This window comes from Nelumbo nucifera, chromosome 2, assembly GCF_055504915.1.
Source record: "Nelumbo nucifera cultivar China Antique chromosome 2, China Antique-T2T, whole genome shotgun sequence".
Lineage (NCBI taxonomy): Eukaryota > Viridiplantae > Streptophyta > Magnoliopsida > Proteales > Nelumbonaceae > Nelumbo > Nelumbo nucifera.
Window position 1 is genome coordinate 97,543,259 of NC_142650.1, and position 18,292 is coordinate 97,561,550.

The 18,292-nt window shown below is 42.2% G+C and overlaps 1 pseudogene; it reads right to left on the reverse strand.

Moving 5' to 3' along the window:
• Positions 1 to 11,513: 11,513 nt before the first annotated feature.
• Positions 11,514 to 15,376, reverse strand: LOC104589801 (uncharacterized; annotated as a pseudogene).
• Positions 15,377 to 18,292: the final 2,916 nt, after the last annotated feature.

The window sequence follows — 18,292 nt, forward strand, 5'->3', positions numbered from 1 at the left end:
CAACAATTGGGGTGGGTTGTCTCAGCCGCCAGGGTGAGACCCAAGGCACATGTAGTGTAGGATTACTTGAACCCTTGAACCGGACCCGATTTCCAATATTGCCCTGGACCTTGGAGATTGATGGGCAAAATTGGAAAGTTACACCTGACCCCTAGACCCGATTATCGTACTGCACTAGGTGTCGGATTGTTAAACAGTTTTGTATGCCCTTAGCTTCAATCAGAATGATGTACTTTATGAGTTTATTGTAAAGGAATAAAAGTGCATATTTGATTCATGTTCCCTTGGTATGTTTCTTTGTAATATCCTTAAACTAGACACTTAATGAGACTCGTGTTAGTTTAGAATGTTCACAGCCAGTGGATCAGTCTGCGGAGACCTATACTTACAAGGCTGACACTGTAGTGCCACGAAGTCGGTTGGGGTGGCCTGTCTCAGCTGCCAGGGTGGGACCCTAGGCACATACAATGTAGGAATCTATGAACTGGACCAGATTTCCAGTATTGCCCAGGAACTTGGAGATTGATGGGCAAAACTAGAAAGTTACACCCGACCCCTAGACTAGATTATGATACTGCACTAGGTGTCGGATTGGGCTATCTTTGATGTACCAATCAGTGAGATCCTTGGCGGGGGTCAAAACCTGGGTATGTTGGGACAGTCTAAGAATTCATCTGAGTGGGTGATCATAATGACAGGATCAGCCCCTTTGTCGGACAAAGGTATTGATCGGGGATGCACTCTCACTGATGGAAACCAAGACTGCCGGCAACCGATTTCAACCGTTGAGATTTGTTTTGCAAAGTATATTTTATATGAGAGATAAGAGTATATATATTATGGTTTCTCAAATGTTCGCAAGAAGGTTTTAATTCCCAGGATCCATATAAACAGAGAGTGCAACACTGTTCCTTGCAGCAGAGGGAGAGGTCCTCTCTTGTCGGGCAGTGTATGATCATTATGGGCTGAGAGGTTAAGTGTAAGACCATTGAGGATAATACCTGATGGGCTAATCTTGCATCTGCCCACAGTCCTGGGTGTTAGAAGGTGGTTTGGCCCAGGGACCACTTAGGGTAAGTGTTGGGCCCATAGAGCCCATCTGATGGGTTTCAGGGGGTGCACTGTCCATAACAGTGTATTCGGCTAGGCCTTGTAACAATGGCTGGGCCGAACCCATGTGGCTGATGTATAGATCAATACTTGGGCGTGAATACCTTCGTTGGGAGATATTATTTCTCTATATTAGGTATAATCCTCCCCTACTCCTTTTGGTTCAGATCTGGTTCTGTTTAAGGTTCAAGAATGATCCTTGAAAATATGATTTTCTAAATAGGGAATGCAATTCCCAGTTGAAGGGAGAGAAAAATTTTTGAAATTCGCCCCTTATTCCGCAATCTTTGGGCATCCATGGGATGGATCTTTTATCCCTTCAGTTGTATCAGGGCAATGGTTCAAATCTTGAACCAATTTGTTTCAGATCTAAACCTGCGCAAATGGGTTGAAGGTGTTCTACCCGATTTGCGCAGATATGGGTTTTGGGAAATTTGTTCCCAAAATTAATGGGCGAATAATCTGAAATTATTTTTACATAAATGTGATTATTATTTAGAATTGTTCTTTATGATTTTCTTGATTTATGGGTTGTTCGTACAAGAGGAGATCGAATTCTTGGTTTGCGCAGGGAACCTACAATTTTGCAGTTCTTGAATTATTTTTGGTCTATAAATAATTTTTTTTTTCTAGACTCAATGTATAGGTATTCGATCTGATGTAATTATTAATAGAAATAGGATTTCTATTTATTTATTTTGGATCGAAGTTGGTGGCACAGAAAAGGAGATTTCGCAGAGAAGGATTGTGCGAACAGCCCTGATTGACTGATTCTTGATTTTCTTTTATTAGTATTTAATTTCAGATTATTTTCTTGAATTAAAGATTTAATTAAAGATCAAACCCTAGACCCATTCAAACCAAGATTGGTTCAAATAGTTTGGAGCGAATCTAGGGTTTAATCAAGGTTGAAAGTCAACCCTAATTTTCCCACTAATGGGCCTAAGGATTGATGTTTAATTAAATGGTTAATTCGGCCCAACCTGTAAAGGCCCAGTTTTAAAAGGTTAAAACTACTAAAAGCCCACTTAACATTTAAAGCTATATGGGCTGAACCATTCGACCCATGTACCTAGATAATATTAATGGTTAATATTATGGATTTAAAATGGGCTTCAAATGGGCCTTACAGATGATTAATTGATTGGATCAATTTATCCCTGCATGTGATGTATGGATGTGAGATGTGCTACGTACATGAGCCATAAGTACTTGGCCCATGCTCAATCGACAGTGGCTCTTGCGCACACCATGGCTTAATGCACATCATTGCCATGGTGTCCTTTTTGGTCATTGGATGACCTCTCTCAGTGGTGGGACCACACATCATTGAGAGGTTACGTGTGGAACCCTAGCCGTTTTAGGCCCACTGAAATCTGACTTTATGAAAGTCAGTGGGAGCCACTTTGGTTTGACCTAAAATTAGAACTAGGGCGTGATCAACTGTTTCCTCCAGCTAATATGAGTGCATGTGATAAGGAGATTTATATGATAAACTCTCTAAAGGCCTTCCATCATTAGCATGAGGATGGGCCCTTCAGTAATGAGGAAACGCACCAGAAAATAGGCTATCCATTTACTGTTGGGCCTGTATAAGTGTTTCATATGATGATAGGGGCGTCATAGACCGATGTCGGAGGGGCTTCACCAGAAAATGGGAACTCTCTCACGGTACCTTAGCGTTCACGAATATGATGGGTAAGCACTCACTGGACAGAAAGGTTTACCTGAAAATGGCTATGAACCATGTCTGACAGAGTTCAAAGGGAAAACTCATATGATGAGTGGATATAATCCTTCATAGAAAGGTGGTGGGGTTATGCAGCTGAAACAATTGGTTCCGTACACCCTATGTGATTTCCCTCATTTCCAGAGACGACTCGTAGTCTCCGTCACTGAGAAAGGAGGGAAATCTCAGAGATGAATAAATGGAAATGGAACGTAGATTAAAATCCATATCTATGAAATAAACATGAATCAAATTAGGTTGTGGACTGATGTTTGCTCTTTTATCAGAAAATGGCAAACGAATCATTTGCAAAACTGCTTGATGACAACAAGTTGAAGGGCCCAAACTATGCCGACTGGTACAGAAACCTTATGCTGGTCCTAGCTTCTGAAAAGCTAGACAAAGTGGCAAAGAATCCTACCCCGGAGCATCCGGGTGATAGGGCTTCTGAGGCCCGAAGGAGAGACTATCAGGAATGGGAGGAGAAAAACTCCCTTGCCCGGTGTTACATCATTGCCTCCTTGAACAACCCAATACAGAGACTTACCAAGGACATATTGGACAGTCTCAAGACAATGTATGAAGAGCATAATCGTTCTACTCGACAAAAGGTCTTGAAACAGTTCATGACCGCACAAATGTCCAAGGGCCAACAAGTTCACGACCATTGTCTTCGGATGATGGGATACATCAACGAACTAGAGGCTCTTGGATCCGGGTTGGACCTTGCAACCCAGATAGATGCTATCCTTAATTCTTTGCCTCCTTCCTTTAATCCGTTCATTATGAACTATAACATGAACAAGCTGAATGTCATCTTGCAAGAGCTCAGCAATATGTTGCAAAGAGCTGAAGAACTGATTAGAAAGGATGAGCCTGTAGCCATGCCTGTTGAAACTGGCAAGACAGGCAAGAGAAAGAGGAAGGCAAAGAAGCTTCAGAAAAAAGCCACTAAGGGCAAGAAGCAGAAGAAAGACAAAGCATCGGATGCCTGTCACTTCTGCAAGAAGACCGACCACTGGAAAAGGAATTGTCCTGCCTACCTGGAATCCAAGAAAGGTAACTTTGAAACTTGTGTTATAGAAACCAATTTATTGGTAGCTTCTGCGTCCTGGTGTATTGACTCTGGGGCTTCAACTCATGCGTATAACTCACTACAGTGTTTCAAGGTAAGTAGTAGGCTAAGTGAAGGAATAGTCACACTCTACTTGGGGACTAATGCAACTGTTGCAGCCACGGCCATAGGAACCGTGGAGTTATTTTTTAGAGAAGGAACAATTGTACTGAAAGATTGTCTTTATGTACAAAATTTAAGGAGAAATTTCATTTCTGTTTCAAAACTGTGTGCAGATGGTTATTCTGTCTTCTTTAGTAATACGATTACTATTAAAAGAAATAACTGATTCATCGCATATGGGGAACTGGAGAATGGTTTCTATGTTCTACATCCTTCTCTAGAAACTAACATAACCGAAACTATGTCGGCTGAAATCCCCAAGAAGAGAGCCCCTGATATAGTCAATCCCACGTGTCTGAGGCATTACCGACTTGGCCACATCGGTGTTGACCGAATCACAAGGTTGGTAAAGGATGGTCCTTTGGATTTTCTAACTGTAGAAGATCTTCCCACCTGTGAGCCTTGCCTACAAGGTAAGATGATGAAACGGCTATTTAACGGTAAGCCTGAAAGATGTACAGGCACACTTGACCTAATACATACTGATGTATGTAGTCCCCTGAGTGTTAGGACACGGATCCAACACGTGTATTTCATCACCTTCACAGATGATTTTTCACGATATGGTTATGTGTACCTAATGAGACACAAGTCTGAATCTTTTGAAAAGTTCAAGGAGTTTAGACAAGAGGTCGAGAAAAAGTTAGGGAGAGAAATTAAAGCCCTTCGATCAGATCGAGGTGGCGAGTATCTCTCTAACGAATTTAGGGACTACTTAAAGGACAATGGGATAGTATCACAATTAGCTCCTCCTACTACACCACAACTTAATGGTGTTTCAGAGAGGAGGAGTAGGACCTTATTGGATATGGTCCGGTCGCCTTTGATACACTCAGAGTTACCCACATCCTTTTGGGGTTATGCATTAGAGACTGCGATCTACGTGCTGAATCGTGTACCAACCAAATCGGTTCTGAATACTCCATAAGAACTTTAGACCGAAAAGAAACCAAGTGTCAGACACTTGAAGATTTGGGGTTGTCCAGCACAAGTTAAAAGAATGAGTGCAGACAAGTTGGAATCCAAGACCAGTCGTTGCCTATTTGTAGTCTACCAAAAAGGATCTGTAGCCTATTTGTAGGCTACCCAATAGGATCGTGTGCTGTTTGTTGGAAAAGCAGCAAACAGGGGTCCACTGCAGACTCCACGACCGAGGCCGAGTACATTGCCGCAAGTGAGGCTGCCAAAGAAGCCATGTGGATGAAGAAGTTCGTTCACGAGTTGGGAGTAGTTCCGTCCAGCACATCACCCATCCCATTGTAGTGTGACAACAATGGAGCTATTGCTCACGCTAAGGAGCCCCGAGCCCACTCGAAGTCGAAGCACATCGAGAGGAAGTACCACGTACTGCGGGAGATTGTTGGTAGAAGGGACATCCTGATTCAGAAGGTAGCGTCAGCGGAAAATGTAGCAGACCCATTGATGAAGCCACTATCACAGAAAGTGGGAGCTGTTAGATAGTTTTGTATGCACTTAGCTTCAATCAGAATGATGTATTTTATGAGTTTATTGTAAATGAATAAAAGTGCATATTTGATTCTTGTTCCCTTGGTATGTTTTTGTTTAATACCCTTAAACTGGACACTAAATGAGACTCGTGTTAGTTTAGAATGTTCATAGCCAGTGGATCGGTCTGGGGAGACCTATCATGACAAGGCTGACACTGTAGTGCCACCAAGTCGGTTGGGGTGGCTTGTCTCAGCTGCCAGGGTGAGACCCTAGGCACATACAGTGTAGGGTTAATTGAATCTATGAACTGGACCAGATTTCCAGTATTGCCCTGGACTTTGGAGATTGATGGGCAAAACTGGAAAGTTACACCCGACCCCTAGACTCGATTATGATACTACACTAGGTGTCGGATTGGGTTGACTTTGATGTACCAATCAGTGAGATCCTTAACGGGGGTCAAAACCTGGGTATATTGGGACAGTCCGAGAATTCATCTGAGTGGGTGATCATAGTGACAGGATCAGCCCCTTTGTCGGACAAAGGTAATGATTGGGGCTGCACTCTCACTGATGAAAACCAAGACTGCCGGCAGCCGAATTCAACCGTTGAGATTTGTTTTACAAAGTATATTTTATATGAGGTATAAAAGTATATATTATGGTTTCTAAAATGTTTGCAAAAAGGTTTTAATTCCCGAGATCCATATAAGTAGAGAGTGCAACACTGTTCCTTGCAACCGAGGGAGAGGTCCTCTCTTGTCGGGCACTGTATGATCATTATGGGCTGAGAGGTTAAGTGTAAGACCATTGAGGATAATACCTGATGGGCTAATCTTGCATCTGCCCACAGTCCCAGGGTGTTACAAGGTGGCTTGGCCCAGGGACCACTTAGGGTAAGTGTTGGGCCCATAGAGCCCATCTGATGGGTTTCAGGGGGTGCACTATCCATAACAGTGTATTCGGCCAGGCCTTGTAACAATGGCTGGGCCGAACCCATGTGGCTGATGTGTAGATCAATGCTTCGGTCCCACGCCATACAAGGAAACCCAACTGGGCAGCAGTTAGGAAGGTTAAGTGAGTACATAAGCTTAATGGGCCTAAAGCCCATTTTGAACTGGGCTAATTATTTAGTTAATAATGGGGCAAATTCTGAGATGGATTAGTAGATAGGATTGGGTCTTGACCCTATCCACTCAGAGAGTCCAGATCTGAATGTGATTCAAATCTAGAAACCTCCTAATGGGATTAGGAGAAAGCTAATCTAATCTGCAGATAAAATAAGGGTTTGTCCTTATCACCTGAAGAGAGGGCTGATCCAAATATGATTTGGATAAGCAGCTCCTAATGGGATTAGGAGCTGATCTTTTAGGTTAACAAAAGAAGAAGGGGGTGGCAGCCTTAAGAGGACACATATCAGATTTCCTTCAGTGCTGAAAGCACAAGAAGAGGGAATTCTGCACCCTGCGAATACTCTCTTGCTGCCTCCCTGTTCTTGCCGCCCTCTTAGCCAGTTCGATCTCCAGTTGTGGGAGAAGTCAAGATTCGATCTTGACATCAGTTCTTTGAGAAATGATTGAAAGGAAGCTATGCTCACGTACCATCCGGCTGATTTTTGTGAAGGACAAAGTTCTTGAAGAAGAACACTGCTGATTCTGCTCCATCTTGCACTGCGCCATCTTCAGTGGGAGCAGTCTTTGGAACCTTCCATAGGTGTGAATACCTTCGTTGGGAGATATTATTTCTCTGTATTAGGTATAATCCTCCCCTACTCCTTTTGGTTCAGATCTAGTTCTGTTTAAGGTTCAAGAATGATCCTTGAAAATATGATTTTCTAAATAGGGAATGCGATTCCCAGTTGAAGGGAGAGAAAAATTTTTGAAATTCGCCCCTTATTCCGCAATCTTTGGGCATCCATGGGATGGATCTCTCATCCCTTCAAAAACCTGGGTATGTTGGGACAGTTTGAGAATTCATCTGAGTGGGTGATCATAGTGACGCAATCAACCCCTTTGTCGGACAAAGGTAATGATCGGGGATGCACTCTCTCTGATGGAAACCAAACTACCAGCAGTTGATTTCAATCATTGGAATTTTGTTTTGCAAAATCTGTATATATGATATATATCTAAGTATGGTTTCAAAATATTTGCAAATGGTTTTAATTCCCGGGATCCATTTAAGTAGAGAGTGCAGCACTGTTCCTTACAGCCGAGGGAGAGGTCCTCTCTTGTCGGGTAGTGCTTGATCATTATGGGCTGAGAGGTTAAGTGTAAGGCCATTTGAGATGATACCTGATGGGCTAATCATGCACCTGCCAATAGTCCCTGGGCTTTTATAAGATGGCTTCGCCCAGGGACCACTTAGTGTAAGTGTTGGGCCCATTGGGTCCATGTGATGGGCTCAGGGGGTTCACTGGGCTCACCAGTGAATTCGGCTAGGCCTTGTAATAGAGGCTAGGCCGAACCCATATGGCTGGTGTGTAGATCAATGCTTGGGTCCCACGCCATACAAAGAAGCCCAACTAGGTAGCAGTTTGGAAGACATTTGAGCACATAACCTTATTGGGCCTAAAGCCCATTTCGAGCTGAGCTGATTTGATCAGTCATTATTATGGGGCGAATCTGAGATTAGGATGAGCCCAAAAGCTGTTTTAATTTGCAGATAAGATTAAGAAGAGTTCTAATCCAAATACAGATTTGCATAAGGGCAACTCCTGATATGATCGGGAGATTTTTCTTAATCATTAAGCAACTAGAGGAAATCCTACTCGAATTATAAGAATTTGAGCCCTAGGGTTTTACAGAAAAAAAACACCCTGCAAATTGTGAGATAGGATCTCAGAAACCCTAGAGAAGAAAAGCAGTTCGCCACCTTCTTGATATCAGTCTTTACTGAAAGGCTGATTCAGTTTGGTGCTCATTGTCTTCTAAGGGATTCTTGTGAAGGATACAGTGTGTAGGACGCACTCTGCTGGTTCTGTTCCACAGTTGCTGTGTCATCTTCAGTAGGAGCAGATCTTGGTGTCTTCTTTGGGCGTGAACACCAACTTTGGGAGATATTATTTCTCTGGATCAGGTATAATCACTCCCTTCTCTTTTGGTTCAGATCTGGTTCGTTTCTGGTTCAAGTAGGATCCTTGAATCTTGATTCTAAAACAGGGAATGAGATTCCCAGTTGGAAGGTAGGTAGAAAATTTTTGAAATTCGCCCACCCATTCGGCAACCTTTTTGGCGTCCATACGATGGATTCAACCATCCCTTTCAGTGTTCGCCCATGCCGAAGAGACAACTGGATCTTATGTGGTGTCGAGGTCTTTTATCAACTCAGCACTTTAGTCCTTGGACTTCTGGGAGTGACTCGCAGTCCCCTCTCCAGTTCAGCAATCATAGGTAGTATCGCCTTATGTTGCTGATGTTCCACACTCGAGGTACCTATTTTCCTTCTAGGGTTTTAAGCTCGTACGTACCTTCCTCGAGTACCCGCCTTACTCGGTACGGACCTTCGGGCCGTATTACGATCTGTAGGGAGGATCCCATGAAGCAGATAGCTCGTGAGTGGGTCAATCTAGCTCGGCTCTGCTTGTACTACAGAAGAGACCACTTCTGCCCCCTAGTGGGTGCCAAACCCAACCAAAGATAAATAGTCTTGCTCTGGGTTAATAATTTGCAGATAGTGATGAGTAAGGTCGTTCTCCACAGGGGGTGGTTTTATTTCCAAGTAGATGGATTAAGGGGGTTTGAAAATCTAAGGAAAACAAGTAAATAGCGGAAAATAACAGAAAACAAAAGATCAAATCGATGGGAGAAAGCTTCCAGTTGAAGGGACAAGTTCAGCTTTGATTCGTAGCATTGATCCTTGATGCAAAGATAAATTCATATGTTTTTGAATAAATTGGTTATAGCTATTAACAAGCTCTAACAGCCAGCCTCTACTCTTATTATTCGACAACCAAAACAAGCTCTTTGATTGCTTCCCTTATTAATAGGCAGTCCTAAACAAACTCTTACGATTTAACCTATTAATAGCATTAAGAGGGGAGAGACCCAATTCTGGTCAGCGATCTCACAAGCTCAGACCATTTAAACCAGATCATACATTTTCCTAACATAGATTGAAAACTTTTTTGCAATCAATTTATATTAGTTGCCACCATGATCAAACCTACCAATCATATACGAAACTAGAGGTTCAATCGGCCATGGATTATTTCCATTGAATGAGCAAGGGGCCCTTCTTGCTTAATCAACAAAAATAATCCTCACAGTTAATTCACAAAAAATATATGAATACCCATAAACAATGAACTGAAATAAAAGTCATTTAGATCTCACAATGCTTACAGAATCAAGGCTTCCCTAACCCTTCAACTAGAAATAAAAACTTACAGACACTTCATGATGAAATCGCAGCTTCCAGATGAGAAAGGGGGGCGAACTCTTGCTTCTTCCTCCTTGGTTGCTGATTTCTCTCTCTGAGGATTGAAGCTCTCTTCGAGGAAATTGATGCCTTGGGTGCTGGTCCGCCCCCCCTTTATATAGATTTGGGGAGAGGGCTTATCTCCAACTCCCTTAAGGAGATTATCCTCAAACTGGAAAGTCCAAGTCTAATTTGAACTTATCCTACCTAACTCTTATCTCTTATTTTTTAGGATTACAATTTGAGAATTTAAATCTGATAAAACTCTTTTATTGAGATTACATTCAACTTCTATTCTAATGGGACTCTTGGATCTTGAATTCGATCTGGGCTTCGTTAACAATTCGGGCTTGCTTCAAGACTCTTCTGCGAAATAGGCTTTAGCTTGTGAAATGGGCCTTGCTGCGAAATTGCTCTGACTTTGGTCCCGTATTCATCTTCAATGTGGACCAATTCTGCCAAAATATAAAACATAAAAGATGTGGGACTTTTTCTTATCTTTCCAGTGCTTCTTGAATTGTCCAAATCGGAGTCTGGAATTGAGAATTATGCCCAGATCACGGATCAGTGCCGAAACTATGCAAAATCATCCGATTAGCCTTGTTTTCTTCCAATCGCCTTCTTGCTTGCCCTAAATCGAAATAGAAGAGTAATGAGTCCAATTAGGTACCATTTAAGTGTAAAATACTGAATATTGATTGATAAAAATATGACAAATTTTATTCTCATCAAATCCCCTCACACTTAAACCTTGCCCGTCCTCGGGCAAGTCAAAATTCAAGTAAAAAAAAGAGAACAATAATAAAGTAGCTATCCTACCAATTTTTAAACTCAACTCTCATTCGTCTTTCTCTACAAATATTCTAGGTTAATTATTGCGAACCGTTAAATCAACACAACCAAGTCATACATGACTCATTCATCAGTCAATCCAATTTTTGCTACTACAAACCAGGTAGTAAATCAGGAAAAACCTTTTTTATCTTCTCTCTCTTTTTATTTTCTTTTTCTCTCCTCTGAAGAAGTGAGTGCATTTTATGCTCCATCTCACTTTTGGATTACTTGGTCAGTAGGTGCATTTTATGCTCCATCCTACTGTTTGAATTACTTGGTCAGTAGGTGCATTTTATGCTCCATCCTACTGTTTGAAATGCTAGCTAGTAGGTGCATTTTATGCTCCGTCCTACTATCAGATGACTTGGCTAGTGGTGCATTTTATGCTCCATCCTACCATTTGTAGCAATGGTAAAGTATTTGCCCTGTTCACTTAAACCTGAATTTAGGACTAGCTAAAAAGGGAATGGCTTCAGAAAGATCATGTACTCAATTGTGCCTCATACTGGGTCCACAAGAATTTTCCTAAAATATTGTTTCAATTGATTTCAAAAGAGTTGAGTGTTTTTTTTTTTTTTTGAAATGAAACGGTTAAAGCCTGTACCCCCCCCCCCCATACTTAAAACTTAATAAAAGGTGGAAACTAAAAGGAAAACAAGTAGAGAGGAAAAAAAAAGAAAAGGAACAAACTTCCCTGATGCGGTGGAAGGTGGGTGGGGAGACAGAGTTTCATGCCCTACTCTGCATAGGTCGGATTTTCGAGGGGTACCTCTTCCACATTGTATACCTGAAATCCTTCATAGAAGGGTTTTAGACGGTGCCCATTTACCTTGAACCTCTTGTCTGTGGTCGGACTTTGAATCTCAACTGCTCCATAAGGTAAGACGTTAGTAACAGTGAAAGGTCCAACCCACCGAGATCGCAACTTACCAGGGAAGAGTTTAAGCCTAGAATGGAAAAGAAGAACTTTCTGGCCAACTGCAAAATCTTTCCTTGAGATCGTCTTGTCATGGAAGGCTTTTGTCTTTTCCTTGTAGATTCGAGAGCTCTCATAAGCGTCATTGCGGATCTCTTCTAGTTCCTGTAGCTGCAACTTCCTCTGTTCTCCTGCCTCATCCATGTGCATGTTGCATTATTTGACCGCCCAGTATGATTTATGTTCCAGTTCCACAGGGAGATGACATGGCTTGCCGAATACCAAACGGTAGGGAGACATACCTATAGGAGTTTTGTAGGTTGTGTGGTAGGCCCGTATTGCATCATTGAATCTCAGACTCCAATTCTTCCTTCTAGGGTCAACCATTTACTCAAGTATGGATTTTATCTCCCTGTTGGACACTTCAGCTTGTCTGCTTGTTTGTGGGTGGTATGCAGTGGAAATTCGATGGGTGATATTGTATTTCTTGAATAGAGCTTCCACCACTCAGTTGCAGAAGGGAGTACCTCGGTCACTTATTATCGCCCTGGGCATTCCCAACCTGGAGAAAATGTGGGACTTGACAAAATCTACAACAACCTTGGCATGATCAGTCCGAGTAGCTTTAGCATATACCCATTTCGAAACAGAGTCTACAGCTAGTAGGATGTAAACATTACTGAAAGAGGAAGGGAATGGGCCCATGAAATCTATACCCCATACATCAAATATTTCACATATCAGTATAGGGGTAAGTGGCATTTGGTCTTTATGGCTTAAATTACCTGTCTTTTGGCATTGTTTACAGGCCTTGCAGAACATATAAGCATCACGAAATAGGGTAGGCCAAAATAATCCGCACTCCAGTATCTTACGTGTTGTCCTCTTTGAGCCAAAATGGCCCCCACAGGCATATGAATGGCAGAAGTGAAGAATGGAGGGGATTTCGGGGTCGGGCACGCACCTTCGAAGGACCTGATCAGAACATTGCTTCCACAAATATGGGTCATCCCAGATGTAGTACTTGGCATCGCTTCTTACCTTATCCCTTTGAGCTCTTGTTAATTCTCCTGGTATGGTTCTAGTAACCAAATAATTAACTATATCTGCATACCATGGAGTTCCTTCTTGAATCGCAAAATGGTGCTCATCTGGGAACTCGTCTTTCAAGGGTGTTGCCTCTTCACTTGTAGTCGGCCTACTAAGATGGTCTGCAACCAAATTTTCTGCACCCTTCTTGTCGCGGATTTCGAGGTTAAATTCTTGTAGCAGGAGAATCCAGCAGATAAGCCTCGGCTTTGCTTCTTTCTTGGCGAGAAAATCTTTTAGGGCTGCATGATCAGAATAAACAATCACCTTAGTACCCAATATATATGAACGGAATTTTTCTAAAGCAAAAACTACAACCAAGAGTTCCTTCTCTGTTGTTGAATAATTGCATTGGGCAGCATCAAGGGTCCTCGAAGCATAATATATTGCATGAGTGGCTCTTCCAACCCTCTGTCCCAAAACAACACCAATGGCATAATTGCTTGCATCACACATAATCTCAAAGGGAAGATCCCAATTCGGTGGCTGGATGACTGGGCTGAAGTCAACAATTCTTTCAGCTTATCAAAGGCTGCCCTGCACCCTTCATCAAAATCAAACATCACATCCTTCTGGAGTAAATTACATAAGGGGCAAATTATCTTGGAGAAATCCTTGATGAATCTCCGATAGAATCCTGCATGTCCAAGGAAAGAGCGAACTTCCCGAATGTTCATGGGATAGGGCAGGGATTTAATAACATCTACTTTTGCTTTATCAACTTCGATTCCCTTAGAAGAGACTACATGCCCTAGAATGATGCCCTGGTCGACCATGAAATGGCATTTTTCATAATTCAGCACGAGGTTCTTTTCTATACTCCTTTCAAGTACCTTTGTAAGGTTAGATAAGCATGAATCAAAAGAATCCCCATACACTATGAAGTCGTCCATAAATACCTCTATAATGCTTTCCACATAATCTGAAAATATACTAACCATACATCTTTGGAATGTGGCGGGAGCATTGCAGAGACCGAATGGCATGCGCCAATAAGCAAAGGTACCGAAGGGGCAGGTGAAGGTAGTCTTTTCTTGGTCCTCAGGTGCAACTGGAATTTGATGAAACCCTGAATAACCATCAAGACAATTATAATGAGATTTGCCAGCTAGTCTTTCAAGCATTTGATCGATAAAAGGGAGCGGGAAGTGGTTTTTTCGGGTTAATGAATTCAGCTTTCGGTAATCTATACACACCGGCCACCCATTTTGAATTCGGGTAGGCACTAGCTCACCGTCTTGATTTTCGACCACCGTCATACCTGTTTTCTTTGGGACTACTTGTATCGGACTTACCAACTTACTATTTGAAATGGGATAGATTATTCTGGCATCTAGAAGTTTTAAAACTTCTTTCTTCACTACCTCCATCAGCGGTGGGTTTAATCAGCATTGGGCTCCAATTGCAGGTTTGTTGTCTTCTTCCAAGAGTATTTTGTGCATGCAGGTAGATGGGCTTATCCCCTTGATATCAGCTACAGTCCATCCTATCGCTTCCTTGCATTCCTTAAGTGCTTGAATTAGTTTCCTTTCTTCCAGTGCGTCGAGTTTGGAGGAAACTATCACAGGTAGTGTCTCCCCCTTGCCTAGGAACATGTACTTTAGGTGCTTTCGTAATGATTTTAGCTCTAGCTAGGGTGCCTGCACAATAGATGGAAGGAGCCTTGTGCGAGATAGGGGCAAACTAAGGAAAGAAGAATTACGAGCAAATTCAAAAGAGTTCAGTTCAGAAGTCAAACTTTGCAGTTCCGAATTCAGCATAAACTTATGCTTTGCTCGTTGCAGTTGATCAGACCCATTGTTAAGTGCAACTCTTAGTGTGTCTTCATTTTCTAGCTCAAAAGTCTGTTGCACTAAGGAGTCAAAAACATCTATAGAGAAAATAGAATGCACATCATTAGGGTATCTCATGGCATCATAGATATTAAAATTAATGTTCTCACCATCGAATTCCATGGTAAGCGTCCCCTTATGCACATCGACTTTTGTTCTGGACGTCCTAAGAAAGGGTCTTCCTAGCAAAATTGGGGTCGAGTTGGAAGAGTTATCTTCTTCTGTGTTGATCACATAAAAATCGGCGAGAATGACCAAATTATTAACTTGGACTAGGACGTCCTCTAAGACTCCCTTCGGGTATGTAGCAGACCGATCAACAAGTTGTAAGATCTCGCCCGTTTCTTTTAATGGTCCGAGATTCATGGTTGTATAAATAGAATGGGGCATGACATTTATTGAAGCTCCTAGGTCTAGCATAGATTTTTCGATCTAGACATTTCCTATCTTATAGGGAATGGTAAACATACCTGGATTCTTGCATTTAGGGGGTAGTCTTTTCTGGAGAATGGCTGAAACATTTTCTCCTATATGGACCTTCTCATCGCCTTTCAGCCTTCTCTTAGTAGTGCACAGCTCCTTGAGAAATTTGGCATGGCGGGGTACTTGCTTAATTGCATCAAGGAGGGGGATGTTTACCTCAACTTTGCAGAAGGTCTCGAGAATGTCTTTGTCTTGCTCCTCCTTCTTGGATTTTGTAAATCGGCTAGGGAAAGGTGGAGCGATGACTATGGATTGGGGTGGCTTTCCGCTTGAATCCATTTGGGATGGTGTTTCCTCTCTAGTTGTATCTTTGGATGCTTCTTGATAGGGTTCATTCAGTTCCATTCAGTTCCTTCCCGCTTCTCAACGTGATAGCGCTAGCATTTTGTTTCGGGTTGGTCGTGGTCTAAGAAGGTAGCCTCCCTGATGATTGAGATTCCATTCGACTCATAGTTGTCACTAGCTGGCTGACCTGATTCTCCAGGTTTCAGATACTTGTCCTCGTCTCCTGTTGAAATTGTTGAGTATTAGTTGCAAGGGCTTTCACAATTTCATCGAGAGACATACCTGAGTTGGGAGAGGCTGAATATGGTGGAGCCGACGGCCTGGTTTGACAGACAAGAGAGTTCAGACTTGCAATTTTCTATTTAGGGAGGGGATGTTTACCTCATTAGCATGAGTTGTTGGAGGGTTGAGCCTATAGCTGAACTGTTGAGATGGAACCGGAGGGTAGGTAGTACAGCCAATCCTTAGCCTTACCAGCTAGTGATAAAGGAAAGGCATGCAGTTTGATCTGTTCCTTGGTAACACCTTGAGGCTTCATGCTTGAGCATACTACGTGGAATTCTTTTAGGTGCTTGTGAGGGTCTTCGCCTGTAAGTCCACGAAAAGTAGGGAGTAAGTGTATAAGACCTGATTTAAGTTCAAAGGGTACCGCTAGATCTGCATATTCGATGCAGAGAGGTTGTTGGTGCAGATCCAGTGCAGCTAGCTCTCTAAGGCTTCTTTCTTCGTTGTTGGCCATGACTTCTTCTTCAGAATTGTTGGATGGCTCAACGATTTCTGCAGCAGACTTCACTCCAGAAGTGGGGAGTGATGCTGATTGGTTGCGGCGTTGCTTGGCTTCTTTCCTCAAGCGGCGAACTGTGTTCTCGATCTCAAGGTCGTAGTGGAGTTCACCTATACGAGAAGAGCGAGGCATAAACCAAACAAAAGGAAATTAACCTACTTAGGACACCAATCCCTGGCAACGGTGCCAAAATTTGGTGGGTGCAGAACCCAACCAAAGATAAATAGTCTTGCCCTAGGTTAATAATTTGCAGATAGTGATGAGCAAGGTCGTTCTCCACAGGGATTGGGTGCATTTATTTCCAAGTAGATGGATTAAGGGGGGTTTGTAAAGCTAAGGAAAACAAGTAAATAGCGGAAAATAATAGAAAACAAAAGATGAAATCGATGGGAGAAAGCTTCCGGTTGAAGGGACAAGTTCAGCTTTGATTCGTAGCATTGATCCTTGATTCAAAGACAAATTCATATGTTTTTGAATAAATTGGTTATAGCTATTAACAAGCTCTAACAGCTAGCCTCTATTCTTATTATTCGACAACCAAAACAAGCTCTTTGATTGCTTCCCTTATTAATAGGCAGTCCTAAACAAATTCTTAGGATTTAACCTATTAATAGCATTAAGAGGGGAGAGACCCAATTCTGGTCAGCGATCTCACAAGCTCGGACCGTTTAAACCAAATCATACATTTTCCTAACATAGATTGAAAACTTTTTTGCAATCAATTTATGTTAGTTGTCACCATGACCGAACCTACCAATCATATATGAAACTGGAGGTTCAATCGGCCATGGATTATTTCCATTGAATGAGCAAGGGGCCCTTCTTGCTTAATCAACAAAAATAATCCTCACAGTTAATTCGCAAAAAATATACGAATACCCATAAACAATGAACTGAAATAAAAATCAATTAGATCTCACAATGCTTACAGAATCAAGGCTTCCCTAACCCTTCAACAAGAAATAAAAACTTATAGACACTTCATGATGAAATCGCAGCTTCCAGATGAGAAAGGGGGGCGAACTCTTGCTTCTTCCACCTTGGTTGCTGATTTCTCTCTCTGAAGACTGAAGCTCTCTTCGAGGAAATTGATGCCTTGGGTGCTGGTCCGCCCCCCCTTTATATAGATTTGGGGAGAGGGATTATCTCCAACTCCCTTAAGGAGATTATCCTCAAACTGGAAAGTCCAAGTCTAATTTGAACTTATCCTACATAACTCTTATCTCTTATCTTTTTAGGATTACAATTTGAGAATTTAAATCTGATAAAACTCTTTTATTGAGATTACATTCAACTTCTATTTTAATGGGACTCTTGGATCTTGAATTCAAACTGGGCTTCTTTAACAATTCGGGCTTGCTTCAAGACTCTTCTGCAAAATGGGCTTCAGCTTGTGAAATCGGCCTTGGTGCGAAATTGCTCCGACGTTGGTCCCGAATTCGTCTTCAATGCGAACCGATTCTGCCAAAACCTAAAACATAAAAGATGTGGGCATTTTTCTTATCTTTCCATTGCTTCTTGAATTATCCAAATCGGAGTCTGGAATTGAGAGTTATGCCCAGATCCCTGATCGGTGCCGAAACTATGCAAAATCATCCGATTAGCCTTGTTTTCTTCCAATCGCCTTCTTGCTTGCCCTAAATCGAAATACAAGAGTAATGAGTCCAATTAGGTACCATTTAAGTGTAAAATACTGAATATTGGGGGATAAAAATATGACAAATTTTATTTTTATCAAACCCCAAGATTGCTAGGCCAAGGCAGGTCCTCTATGTACACGGTCCTCATTGTGTTTCTATTTGTGTTGGGTAAGCAGGACAGGGCGTCGGCCTCAGCGTTCTCGAACCTTGGGATCACCCTGACAAAGTAGGATAAGAAGCTCGCAAAACTTCTCTAACCTTGGCTAAATAGGCAGTCATGGTGGGGTTGCGGGCTTCATACTCGCCGTTGATCTGATTGACCACGAGCTGGAAGTCGCTGCAGATGATGAGGTGTTTTGCTTTTACTTCTTTGGCTAAGGTGAGCCCAACTATCAATGCCTCATACTTTGCTTTATTGTTGGATGTTGCAAATCTGAACTAGAGCGCGTATTCCACTTTCACCCCACTTGGTTCGTACAGAATTAT